Source organism: Colobus angolensis, unplaced genomic scaffold (genome assembly GCF_000951035.1).
Source record: "Colobus angolensis palliatus isolate OR3802 unplaced genomic scaffold, Cang.pa_1.0 Scaffold41, whole genome shotgun sequence".
In the NCBI taxonomy this organism is placed as follows: domain Eukaryota; kingdom Metazoa; phylum Chordata; class Mammalia; order Primates; family Cercopithecidae; genus Colobus; species Colobus angolensis.
In genome coordinates, this window is record NW_012117488.1 from 9,107,952 (window position 1) to 9,121,527 (window position 13,576).

Below are 13,576 nucleotides of genomic sequence, written 5' to 3' on the forward strand. Positions count from 1 at the left end.
TATTGTTGGGACAGAAGCCAACAAAGGAGAAAAGGTTTTTAGCCCTCCCTCTCCTCCTGGGAGACACAGATGAAGGAAGAGCAGCCTGTGATTCAGAGGGAAGGACACTGAGTCAGATCTTTTAGGTAATTAAAAGACACAAAGTATTAAAAAAAAAAAAAGTGGGGATAACGAATGGATTGAGAATCAAGATGGATTATAAAAGACTGCATAGAAAAAGAAGAATCTGCTAGCTAAGATGTGGGACTTCCCCCGCCCCCACCCTTAAGAAAGAGCCATAGAAAAACTGGAATAGAAATACTTTTATCTAAAAAGAAAGAAATGAATACATGTAATTTCTGGGTCATCAAAAAAACTCAGCTGCCAATCCCAGCTCCACCCTAGAGGAAAACTGTGCTAATGACCTTGAATGTCTCTTTTTATCTGGCAAAGATTGACACACCCTCAGCTGGGACTGGGAGAGACAGGATCCCCTCCTCAAGAGCAAGTTCAACTTGGAAGTAGTCTGGGGAGCTTGAAGGAGTTTGCTTTCGCCTTCAGTAGTTCTGTGCCATAGAGACTGCAAGATGTTATCCTTGAGTTCCGAAGGTGCAAGAGAAAGTCAGCCAACCTCCTAGGCCTGGTTTTCCTCACCTGCAATACAAATTAGGGAGCCTCTCGCTTACACCAGAGTTCTCAAAGGCTCTTCCAACTGTTTTAGCATATCGGAAACATCTTTTATAAATCCCAAAGGCCTAAGTTTAAAATAGTAAGTCTGACCCCAAATTCCTTTCTGTTGGTGTCAAACTCAGCACTTTTATGAACAACTCCAAAAAACACCTTGGTAGGCCAAACACCATGTGTCCAAGAGGTTAAATGGGAAACAGGGTGTGAATTACTTAGAGAGCTATTTTATAAACAAACATCAGCTAGGATTGAACTCTACTGATTTGGAGGTGACTTAAGTCCAATTTCCTGCTCCTTCCTACTCTTTCTTTTCAGGACGAACAGCATTAAGTGCTACAAAGAGAGCCCCTGCTGAGAGGGCCCCTCTTTTCCTCCCCAAGATCCTGCCAGGAAGGGACTGCCTTTTGTCACAATTTGACTGACTGGTGAATGACACTGAAATGCTCCATCTTGCTCAGACTGAAGAACAGTGGCACTAATCCTAAAGGACAATAAAGAGTTTTTAAAAGAAAATGGCTTGAAGTGAAACTGACCAAAATCTCATCCAATAAGGGAACTTAAAGTGTCTTCTGAATGACAGCAAGAGGCCTATCAATCAATCCAAGGCGCTCCCGACACCTGCGTACTATTTCTATCAATGAGACTTTACCAAACCTATTATGATGCAAAGTGGTGACTCATAAGCCAAGCATCTCAATAATTCTCTTTCCCATCTTTTTTCTCAATTCCAGGTCAATTGAGGGTGAATCCTCAAACCAGCAGGCCTTAAGGAGCACCTTAGGGTTCAGAGCAGACCTTTTTCTTTTTCTGCCAGTGTGTAGCAGATCTCCTTCTGCAGCCTTGGCTATGATCTCTGCTCCTCTCCCTCTCTGCCTTGGCTATCTGCCTGCTCTCCTGCTGTCCTCATCTGTAGGAGCTGCACAGCTCAGCAAGAAACTGTTCTTAGTGTGCCCATCACAGCACTGGAAGAAAAAGAATACTGAGATAGTTGCCTGAAAAGCAGGAGAAGCTCCTGTCACAGTGCCAAATGTACTCATTTAAGGAATTCTGATTTTACAAAGGGAACTCCCCTAACCCCCAAACTAAAAGTTAAAGATGAAGAAGCATCATGTCTTAAAATAGACAGTTTTGTGGTTTATTCACTGCAGTCAGAAACAGGTAAGAATCACTATAGCAATGCCCTCTTGATAGCTGATTGGTTTTTCAGACACCAGCTTGGTATTAGTTCACTGTTTAAAGATTCAGAGTGATCCTTTTATTACATATTATATCCGAATGTCTTCCCACCAAGATGAAAATATTTAACCATCCTGTACTCTGTGTGACTGCTATTACTTATTCCAGAATTACTGTTTTATTTGATAATTACATAACAGGATAAGATATGTGAAGACAGTAGTCCTGATGTGTAAATAAGCAGATCCTTCTGGTAATTATATCTGTTTATTAGAGACCTGCTGTTTTATTGATATTTATTCTTTGCAATAGGGTCAATATTTCTTGCTCTGTGTTCATAAATTAGAGCATCAAAATTCCCCTCACCTATGACACCATTTTGATGTGAATCATATTTACTGTTAATTGAATTATAAAATTTGAACATATTTGGAACATATATTTTCCACCTTACATAGCATGACCCTTAAGAATTAAGGAGTCAATTCAATGCTTGGTTATTTTCAGTAAGTACCTTATCAATTATATCTTAATTATTGTTATGTATCAACATAATGCTATTTGACTCAGTATTAATGGAGAGATGAGAGTTTGGATGATGCACAGGTTCTTCAAGTTTATACAAAGCAAATGCTGTAATGAGTGCTTCTTAAACTTAACACTTTAAATGTCTTCTGTAAATATATGAGAGTGAAAGTTCAAATTTTAATGAAATGAGTTTGTTTTACTCTTCTGGAAAATAAAGAAGGGTAGAAGCTGCCAGGTTTATTGTAGGTGCTCAATAAGTATTTGCTGATTTGTTAAGTACTGACTGAAGAAAGCAAAGGAAAAAATGTTAAATTTTATTATGTCATCTATGACTCAAATAATCCTTAGATTGAACATTTTAGTCACTTCTTACACAATTTAAAATCCAAATAAAGAAATTTTTATCTGTCTTTGGTATTCTTCTTTTTAAAACTGATTTTTTTTTTCAATTTTTTAGGGAAAAAATAAAGGATAATTTACTTTTGGGGAGCAGAAAGACTTTGACTCTTTTATGACAATAAGATGTTCAAAAGAGCCATAAGTTCCTAGAACATCTAAAATTGTGCCCTGAAGATGCTTTGGAAATACAGATTGTTTTTAGCCAAAAATACCCAGACCTTTCCTTTCTCTCTTTTTTCTTGAGACAGAGTCACCCAGGCTGGAGTGCAGTAGCATGATCTCAGCTCACTGAAACCTCCGCCTCCCAGTTCAAGTGATTCTCCTGCCTCAGCCTCCCAAGTAGCTGGGATTACAGGTGCCCGCCACCATGTCAGGCTAATTTTTTTGTATTTTTAGTAGAGACAGGGTTTCAATTGGGACTTGAAGCAAAGACAACTAAAAAATACCAGTACTTTCACCAAGTTCATTTGAATAAAGAATCTTAATTGAATCCTAGTCTCACAATTATAACCTAAGGATGATTATAATCCCTTCCAAAACCTAACTATTTTTAAGCATACATATATGAAATACAACTATTGCTATTGTAGCAGGACAAACTGCAGACAAAACCCCTCTGACACCAAGTTAAAGAAGGAAGGGCTTTATTTGGCCTGAAGCTTCAGCAAGACTCACAACTCCAACAACCGAGCTCCCTGAGTGAGCAATTCCTGTCCCTTTTAAGGGCTCACAACTCTAAGGGGGTCTGTGTGAGAGGGTGGTGATCGATTGAGCAGGCAGAGGGTGACTGGGGGGTACACACACTGGTAATTAGAATGGAATAGAACAGGAAAGGGATCTTCACAGTGCTCTTCTTATGCAAATAACCTATTAGGTCAGGGGTCTGTCTTTAACTACCAGGCCCAGGATGTGGCGCCAGGCTGTCTGCTTGTGGATTTCATTTCTGCCTTTCAGTGGGCATAAGACAATATGAGGGGTGGTCTCCTCCCTTACTATCAGTCACCAATTTTATACTCTCAAGATGTTTGATTAAGACAAAGTCAGCATAACATAGCAGAGTCAAGAGATCTGCATTTTAGTTTCAATTCTGCCCCAACTATATATCTCTAGCAAATTACTTAATCCTCTTTTATCGTGAAATGAAGTCATATTAGATTATCTACATTGACTCTTTTGTTCAGTATATCAGAGGAGGTATATTGCCTCCATTGCTGATAATCAACATATTTTTCATATATTGAGAGCTTCCATGTATCAGTCAGTATGTTAAGTGTTTTACCTGTTATTTTCTTGTTTAATCCGTGCTTACTAGCGCTATTTTCCAGGTGAGGAAGCTGAGGCTTAGATATGTTAACCGATCTGCTCAAAAAATTTATTTGCTTACATCTGATAAATGGTAGACATGGCATTTCAGCCCATGTATTCTGACTCCCTGATTCCACCAAAACCTGTCTGAGGTTGAGGACATTGTAATGTAGGGAAGCCGTTTAACATCAGGGGTCTCGGGCTTCAAATTCCTTGGGAATCGGGCTCTGAGATAGAGATGAACAAGCAGGAGGTTTAGTAGGGACTGCTTTGCGGAAGGGAAAGGAAGGAAGCAGGATTAGTCAATGGGAGACAGTGAGTTCTGATGCAGTCTCAACACATGACTCAGCCAGTCTTACTGGGAGTTCTGACAATGTAATGACCATTCAGGTTATCCTGAGTTCAAGTGAGAGGGTGAGCCTGTATGTTTCCCCACCTATCAATCACTGGATACAAGGAATAGTACTAAGGGGGTGTGACCTTGAGCAAGGCAGATCTCTGCATCCAAGGCAATCCTTGTACCAGGCTGCCACCTGAGAGCTTTCAGTTGGCAGCTCTCCCAAAAGCTGAAGGATTGTCTTTATTCCCTAAAGGAGGCCTGGGTAGCTCATCACAGCATCCAAGATGGAGAGAAATGCAAATATAAGAAATCTAGACTATAAATGAATACAAATAATGTCAGAAGGCAAAGCAGTATAGTCAAAAATACTTAAATTGCAGCTCATGATCAGATTGCCCTGACAAGGGAAAGAATGTTGAGGCTCGAATTTCTTGTACTCTAGTAAAAGAAACTATCTGACTGAGATCCCTTTTATTTTTTTTATTTGAACATATCTATATGAAGCATTTAGCATCAACATGCAATATGTAAGGTTAGAAGTTTGAGGAGGAAGGGTTTAATGCTCTTCTGCTGCCACTGTTCAAGGTGGTATCTCCATGTCTATTGTGGGGGTGGGCTGGGATATAGCAAGCACACTTAGGACAGGTAACCATTCCAGTAGTTACATTCAAGAAGTAAAAGTACTACATATTCATTCTTTTGTCCATTTATTTATTTATTAACTGCAATTTAGTGGAAATATCATGAGTCTTGAGGTCAGATATACCAGTTCTGCCATCAATGTGTGTGTGTGTGTATATGTACGTATATGTACATAAATTTCTACATATGTATATGTGTGTGTGTATATATATGTGTGTATGTGTGTGTGTACACTTAACAACTATGAACCAGAGTTAACAAATTTGTAAAATGTGGGTTAAAGTTAGTTGATTAGATAATAGTAATTTTATCAAAAAACACGCAAAAATATGGACCTCCTTATCAGATGTCTATTATATATTAGACACACAGTAAATGTTATTTCTACTTAACTTTTGTCTTCATATATGCCAGACTCATAGATAAAATACAATTTCTGCTTCCTAGAAGATTACATTTTACAAAAGGAAAAAAGAATTCTAATTAATTGTAACTCGCTATAGCAAACGTCACAATGGAGGTGCAAAGGAAATGCTAGGGGAATACAGAGAATGATAGAATTACTTCTACCAACAAGTACTGGGAAAGGCTTCATAGATATACTATCTTTGGTTGATAACTCCGATGATTAGAAGTTTACATCCGAGAGGGGAAAGGGCTTTCTATGAAGAAGTGATGATATCATTTATTACCTTTTCATTTCCTTCCTTTATTTTAGGTTCCTTTATAAATAGTAAGTCATTGACTAATTTCCAGTCAATTCTTGCTAGTACTTATCTTACTCAGTTTATTGGCATCATTTAACAAAGCTAACCACTCTTTCCATGTAATATTTTCAACTTGGCACCCAGGACATTATTTTCTCTCCTTCTTTACAGAATATTCCCTTAGTTTCATTTGTTGCTTCATCTTTGTGATCTTTACTTCAATAAAAATTGGAGGACAGGTGCTGTGGCTCATGCTTATACTCCTGGCATTTTGGCAGGCCACGGCATGCGGATCACTCAATCTCAGATATTTGAGACCAGCTTGGGCAATATGGCAAAATTACATCTCTACAGAAAGTACAGAAATTAGCCAGGCATGGTGGTGCGTGCCTGTAGTCCCAGCCACTCAGGAGGCTATGGTTGGAGGATCCCTTAAGTCTGGGAGGTCGAGAATACAGTGAGCCATAATCGCACCACTATATTCCAGCCTGGGTGACAGAGTGAAGGCCTATCTCCACAAAAAATAAATGGGGTACTTCAGGTGTCTATCTTTGCACCTTCTCACCACGTTATTGACACACAATCCCTAAGTAATCACATCCAGTCTCTTGACTCTAAATGCTGAGAGTTTCCAATATTCAGTGCCCCCTAGCCTTACCTGTGACTCCAACTTTGTTCATCACAAAAGACAGAGTGAACCTTTAAAATGATGAGTAGGATCACATCAATGCTCTGCAAAATTAACTACCACCCCTGGTTTCTTGTTTTGTTTTCAGTTAAAGCCAAAATTGTGACAAGGTCCTAATGGTCTCCTTTGATGTCCCTGGCTTAATCGCTACTCACTGCCCCTCACTTATACTACTGCAGCCACTCTCTCCACTCCAGTCCTCCTTGTTCCTAGAAAACATCAAACAGTCAGCCCCTTGGAATCTTTCTGTCCCTGAATCTGACCACCTGACTTTCAGAGAATCATGGCTGCTCCTTTGCTTCTGCCTTCGAAATCTCACTTGAATGTCTCTTTTGGCCAACCACACAGGGAAGAGATTCTGGAAAATGTAGTTCCAGCTTAAGCAAATGGTCGTCTTAAAGAACCACCACAGTTGTTGATGTGCAAAACAAGCATTTTTCCATTATTCCCCAATTTTATTCCTAGTACTGAAATTGAGGAAGCAGTATAGCATAGTAATTAATGGTAAAGTCTCTAGTACCAGACAAACTCATGTTTGAAATCCTAGCACTGGCATTTACTACCTATGGGAGATTGGAAAAGTCAACCTTTCTTAGTTCCCAACTACAAATAGGGGAAATAAAAATAACTGTTAATAATATTATTAAACATTATATGATGGAAATAATTAACTGCTTTTTAGCTACATTATAATAATCAATATAGGAGAATCACATAACTATCTCAAGGATTGCTCTAAGAATAAAAAGATATAATGTATGTAAAGCACCTAGAACCCAGGAAATATCCAAAATCTTTAGCTATTAGAATTCCTACTATCATATTAGTGACTGCCATATACATAATAATAAAAGCTAAAGCAAATGCAAAAAAAAAATGGGAAGAGAATTACTAGAGAGGGGAAAGGGCTGGGCAAATAATTCATAAACTGAATAATTAGTCCCCAGCCACTAGTTTCTCTATAATCATCAAGTTCCTGGTGCCAATTTTAAAATGTTAATCCTCAGGAAATATCTAGGTAGTAAGAAGAAAGGGGAAATGGCACGTGATGCACTGAGTTATTACTGAACCTTCCCAAATGTTTCACATGTTTTTAGCTTTCTCTATCACTTTAAATATTCCTTCCAGCTATAAACATCAAATGAAGGTTACAGGTCTCTGAGACCATAACAACATCACTGTAAAGTAGAGCTTGAATTATTTCAGGAAAAGGGTGGCACTGGCATTGGAATTCACTTGTGACTCCTGAAAGAAAGCACTGCTTTATTGAAATGAGCAGGAGGTCTTTTGCTAGTTGTTAGCTATAGGTACAATGCAAGTGTAACCCTTATTTGTTCAGACTACATCAAACTGAGAAGTGGAATACTATCACAAAAGCGATGACACAATAGCACTTTTCAGGCTTAGCTCTCATCCACAGCATCGTGGAAACCCCAGCTCTCACTCAAATTCTTCTGACTAATTCAGGAATTCTGCAGAGAATGTTTCATGTTTACTGCTGGATGCAGTCTTCCTATCTAATACATAAAACAGCCTTCTTCTTTCCCAACCCTGGCACTGTAACTCTGAATCCCCAAATCACATTATATCAGTTCTGACTCTCCGCTATGGCAGCTGCAGTGGCTCTCCTTCTGCTCCCAATATCACTGCTAGGATTCAACACCAAGGAAAGAAAGCTGTTGTCCTCCTCTTGTTGGTCTTATAAACCCTGGTGTTTCTGGTTGTCACACCAGTAGAAACTAGTCTAGATTAGGCCACTGTGGCTGTCTCCTGTTGTTACTGCTGATGATAATAGCCCAGTTCTGTGCTATAAGCACTATCTCTCTTAAGGAGGGGAAATGTCCTACATCTAAATTTGTGTTCCATTTTGTTCTGTTTCATATGATACAAAGCATTTGTGCTGCTTTGTGCACTCAACATCTTCAATGAGATTTTAGTGATACGACACCGGAATAAGATGGTGAAGAAAAATGTCCAACCGAATTTCTCAGTGAAAACCCTGTGATTGCTTGAAAGACATATTTTGTTAAATTTCCAATGGGTTGTTGGAGTGGAGACTGAGACCTCAAGGGCATTTTGTAAACAAGAGAAGATGTATAAGACAGTAAAGAGGCCGGGCGCGGTGGCTCAAGCCTATAATCCCAGCACTTTGGGAGGCCGAGACGGGTGGATCACAAGGTCAGGAGATCGAGACCATCCTGGCTAACATGGTGAAACCCCGTCTCTACTAAAAATACAAAAGCTAGCCGGGCGAGATGGTGGGCGCCTGTAGTCCCAGCTACTCGGGAGGCTGAGGCAGGAGAATGGCGTAAACCCGGGAGGTGGAGCTTGTAGTGAGCCGAGATCGGGCCACTGCACTCCAGCCTGGGCGACAGAGCGAGACTCCGTCTCAAAAAAAAAAAAAAAAAAAAAAAAAAAAAAAAAAAAAAAGACAGTAAAGAGGTGAGAAAGAGAAAAAGCAGCTGGAGTGTGAAAGGAGGAGAAGACATTAAGAGGAGACTGCACAGTATTATACGACTTCTCTCAGTAACCCCTACACTTTCAGTTTGATCTGCTAATTCTAGCAAAATTTCTTAAAAGCTTTGACTAATTGGATCTATTGAGAAAGTGGTTAAGTTCTGTATTAAAGTTAACACAAGATGAAATTGGTATAGTCTCAGGAGCCAGAGCAATGATTTTCCAAGAGTTTGCAGAAATCTTAGAAAGTTTTAGGCTACCCCAAGTGAAAAAATTGAGATTTTTTTTCAAGTAAAGCCATTCAGATCTCAAGGGCAGAGGAGTTATCACACATCATAAGGATGAAAACATACTTTTGTCACTTCTTCCTCTTCCCAGAACTCTGGCAAAACAGCATGGAATGGGAAAGTGGACGTGACTTTCTGCATAAAACACATACTCTGCAACATAGCAAATTACTCTGCCTGATCCTTCACCCACTATCCTTGGACCAAGCTTATGCTTTCTGACTGCCCCTCCTGTAAAGTGAGTCCCCATCTTGAGAATCCTTATTCACTAGACAGATTTACTTTGCTTCACTTTCAAATACGTCAGGACAGGTCTGAATTTGTAATAGGTATCTTGCCTCTTTTACTTAGGACTGTTACTCTTTAGATTCCATTTGAAAGTCTTTTTGTTACTCTTAATAGATCAGAGACAGAAAATTTTCATACGGAAATCTAAGAAAATAAGCCCGCCTCAAAAATCTCTAAAATGCCTTCCCATATGAAGATCAGATGACCAAAATTGTCCAAATTTTTGGACAATGTTACTGTTTCCTCTACCAGCTGCTCTTTCCCTTCTCCTATAAAGAAGGGAGCCTTTAAAAAAGTAAAAGCATTATACCATTGCTGCACATTGAGGGCCCATAATCATATCAATTTGTAAAGCACCTGTATTTATTAACTTCTAATTGAAGATGGTGTCCTCTGTATTTTTCACTGTGCCCAATGCAAAAACTCATGTGACTAATTATGTTCATAGCTAAAAACACTTTTCTCTTTTGTTGAACTGATGAGCTTCCTTGAGTTAGAACTAAAACCCGTCTAATTCTTTGTGCTTATATTTGTTTGACTTCCAGGAAGTTTATTTATAATCTTCATGTTTAATTATAGTGTTATATTTGTTTTCAATTTTCTGATATAATTGCTTTAAGTAATTAGGCCCTACCTAATTTTTATTTAGTTATTGCCTATTGTTTTGTTTGCTTTAAAAAAACAGTTTATATTGTTTTAAAAATAAACTTTTTCAAATGCTTTTGAGAATAGGTGGTGGTGTTGATGCATTTGAATTTGTATGGAAAGACATATTATATGGAAAAATATAGTTTTCTTCAAGCAACATAGTAAGACAAGAATATGGATTTGCGAATCCAGATTACTGTGTTTTATTATTCAACAGTTCTGATAAATTTGCTGTAAAATTTAGACAAGTCACCTATTCTTTCTAAATTTTCTGATTTTTATATGAAAGTATTCACGTAGACAATCTCTAAAGTATTTTAAGCTCTTATATTTTATGAGTCCCTAATCTTGTTTTGATAACCATCCCCAAATTCTAAGAGAATATTAACTTAAATTGCTCTTGAAAATTTTCATTGTAATAAAAATCTAAATTTAAATGTCACCTTTCCACAGAGACCACACGATCTAATGCTCTCTCCTCCAGTAATGTGCAATCTGATTATTCTCTTCTCTACTCTCCTTTCAATTACCTACGTGAAAAGATATTTTCATTCTTTATTTTTTCTATTACTTGTTCATTGTCTGTCTCATCCATCTTTGTTTTATGAGAATAAGAACCTAGACTGACTGGCTTACTATAACACTACTAGTGTTCAGAAGAAGGACTGCCACATAACAGATACCAATAAACACTCATTAAATAAATCAATGAATGAATTCCCATTGAGTCAACAACTCTGAGTAGCTTATATTTTAATATATACAGCACCAGTTGTTTTTTGTACTTTTATAGACTTGTTGTTAAGTAAAAAAAAAGACTTTAAATAATTTTCAATTAAATAAGCACATTTTACTTCAAACTGTGAAGCAAAATGAACCACATGTAGAATAGAGTGATTGAAATGATGATAGATAATCTCCAGGAAAAGAAAAAAAATTATCCAGTGAAAACAATCAATAAACATCTTTTATTATATACATATAGATTAATAGCAAACATATCTCTTTGTATGCATTTAATTCTATTACAAAATTGAAGCTTTTTGATATTATTCAAAAGAGAGACTAACCTTAATATAATATATTCTGGATAACATATGAAAGAATCCCACATGGAAGGATCAACTGAATCATTCTAAACATGTATTATTTCTCATGTACTTTTTTTTTTAAATGCATTAGAAGACTAGGAGAAAAATGGACATAATATAATAGTTTTCTATCATCGTGGAGATGTTGTGAGAATCAAGTAAGGTAATACATTGCAAAATTCTTAGGATGCAGCCTATACGTGGCTTCCAAATAAAAGTTAACTAAAATACTCACAAGATGATTTAAAATTTGTTTTCAGAATTTATATATTTTGTTCAAATAGATAACCCAAACTCAGTTTTGAAAATTTATAAATTAAAATAGAAAACAAAAAGATGCTATTTTTATAGATAATCACATAGATAATAATAAAATTTAGAAATTTTTAGTACATTTTAAAAGGGGAGGGTTAATCTTTAAATGACTCTGTTTATCCTGGAACTATCAACTTCAGAGATTATAGAGATCATCCACAAAAAGTAAGTTCTTAGTACTTAGGAAGAATATGGATATCAGTTCGGAGGAAACAGTTCAATTAAGTAAAAACAAATAAGATGAAAGCCCAATTTGTACCTCTTTCTCACAGATGAAAGAAAGAACAACCATTTCAAGAAATAACCATTTTCAAGAAAACATACTGAAATGGAAATACATAAAATTAATCCTCACTAAAAAAAAAAATCAGACTAAATTAGACCAAAAGGCAACTTTTCAAATAATTTAAAATATATTTACTTCTGTTACTTTTAGTGAAAATAGCATAGTAATTGCATTGTTTGTATCTTTTCTGCTCTTTTGTGGCTTAAAATCACCTTCCTTAACTCACATGTCTAAGTGTAAAGGAATGTAATGGTACCAGTACTTTTACAGATCACGCCAGTCAGAGGTGAGGCAGAGCTAATAAAACTCTCTCTGCTTTTTACTATAACCACCCAGCCTGGTGTGACCTGGGGAGGTGCTAATTACTACCCCCCAAGTCTGTTGGAAAACAAGGCCTTCAATTTCTTCAACCTAGTTCTCCTGCTTAAGAACTCTTACTCTTGAATATCTCCTGGCCTTCACCACTGTCTCTTTCTCTTTGGTTCCCAAGGCTGATATGTTTTCTTACCATGAAACCTTCAAAATGCTTTGCCCTATCCTGATCATTCTGTTTTGCTGCCTTAGTTCATGGGTTCCTTCCATGTCATGTTTCAGTGTGCTTCATCTGAAAAGGTATGCACAGAGGGAGCTTTTATTCTCTCTTGTGATCTAGCTTCTGGAATTCAGATATTTTTCAGATTATGAAGAGTTCAGTGAAATCACTACGAATGTGTTTTAAAGTGTTTGGGTTTTCATATTCTAGGCAAAGATCCACTGGGGAAAATGAGAAGAAAATAGCATGGATGAGCAACATACATCATGCCCTCTGACTCTGACCCCTTGTTCGTACTTTGTTCTTCACAATTCCTTCCCTCAGAGTGGTTTTTCCCAGGGTTCTTGTTACAGACATTGTTTGTGCCCCCAAAATTCATATGTTGAAATCCTAACTCCCAATGTGTTGATATTATGAGGTAGGGCATTTGGGAAGTAATGAGGTCACAAGGGTGGAGCCCTAAAGGGAAATTAGTACCCTTATAAGAAGAGAAATGAGAGAGATTATTTTTCTCCCAACCATGTGAAAATACCACAAGAAGATTACCATCTGCAATCCAGAAAGAGGGTCCTTACCAGACACCACATCTGCCAGGGGCTTTGATCTTGGACTTTGCAGCCTCTAGTACTGTGAGAAAATAAATGTTTGTTGTTTTAGGCACTCAGTCTCTGGTACTCTGTTATAACAGTCCAAAGTGGCTAGGACAGTACTTTTCTGTTTGTCAAGTGAATAATCTCACATTGATCCACCCGACAGTCTTTCCAATATGCAGAGAAAGTATTAAAATCTAAGCAGTAAGTAATTTGAAGCCACTTATGACATATGCTGAAATACCTGAGATAACTATTTTTAAAATTTTAATGTTCTTGATTATAGTAATAACATATGCCACTTATGAAAAATATGAGCTTCAAAAGAATAGTAAATTTCAAGTCAAATCCTAAAACTGATAAAGTCTACATTGGAGGGAGGGGCTTTATTAGATGTAAAATGTGAGCATGGAAACTTAAATCTTGGTAGATTTTCAAAGCTTTACATAATCAATTTGGATGCAAATGTAGTAAAAAGAAGGCACTTCAAAAAAATCTATAAACTGTTTTGTGAAAAGATAATTCATATAGTTTGGAGATTTGACTTACATTTAATTATAATTTGTGAAGTGGGTAGGAGAGTTAATATTATTCCCATTTTATAGATGAGAAAATTGAAGCGCATAGGTAT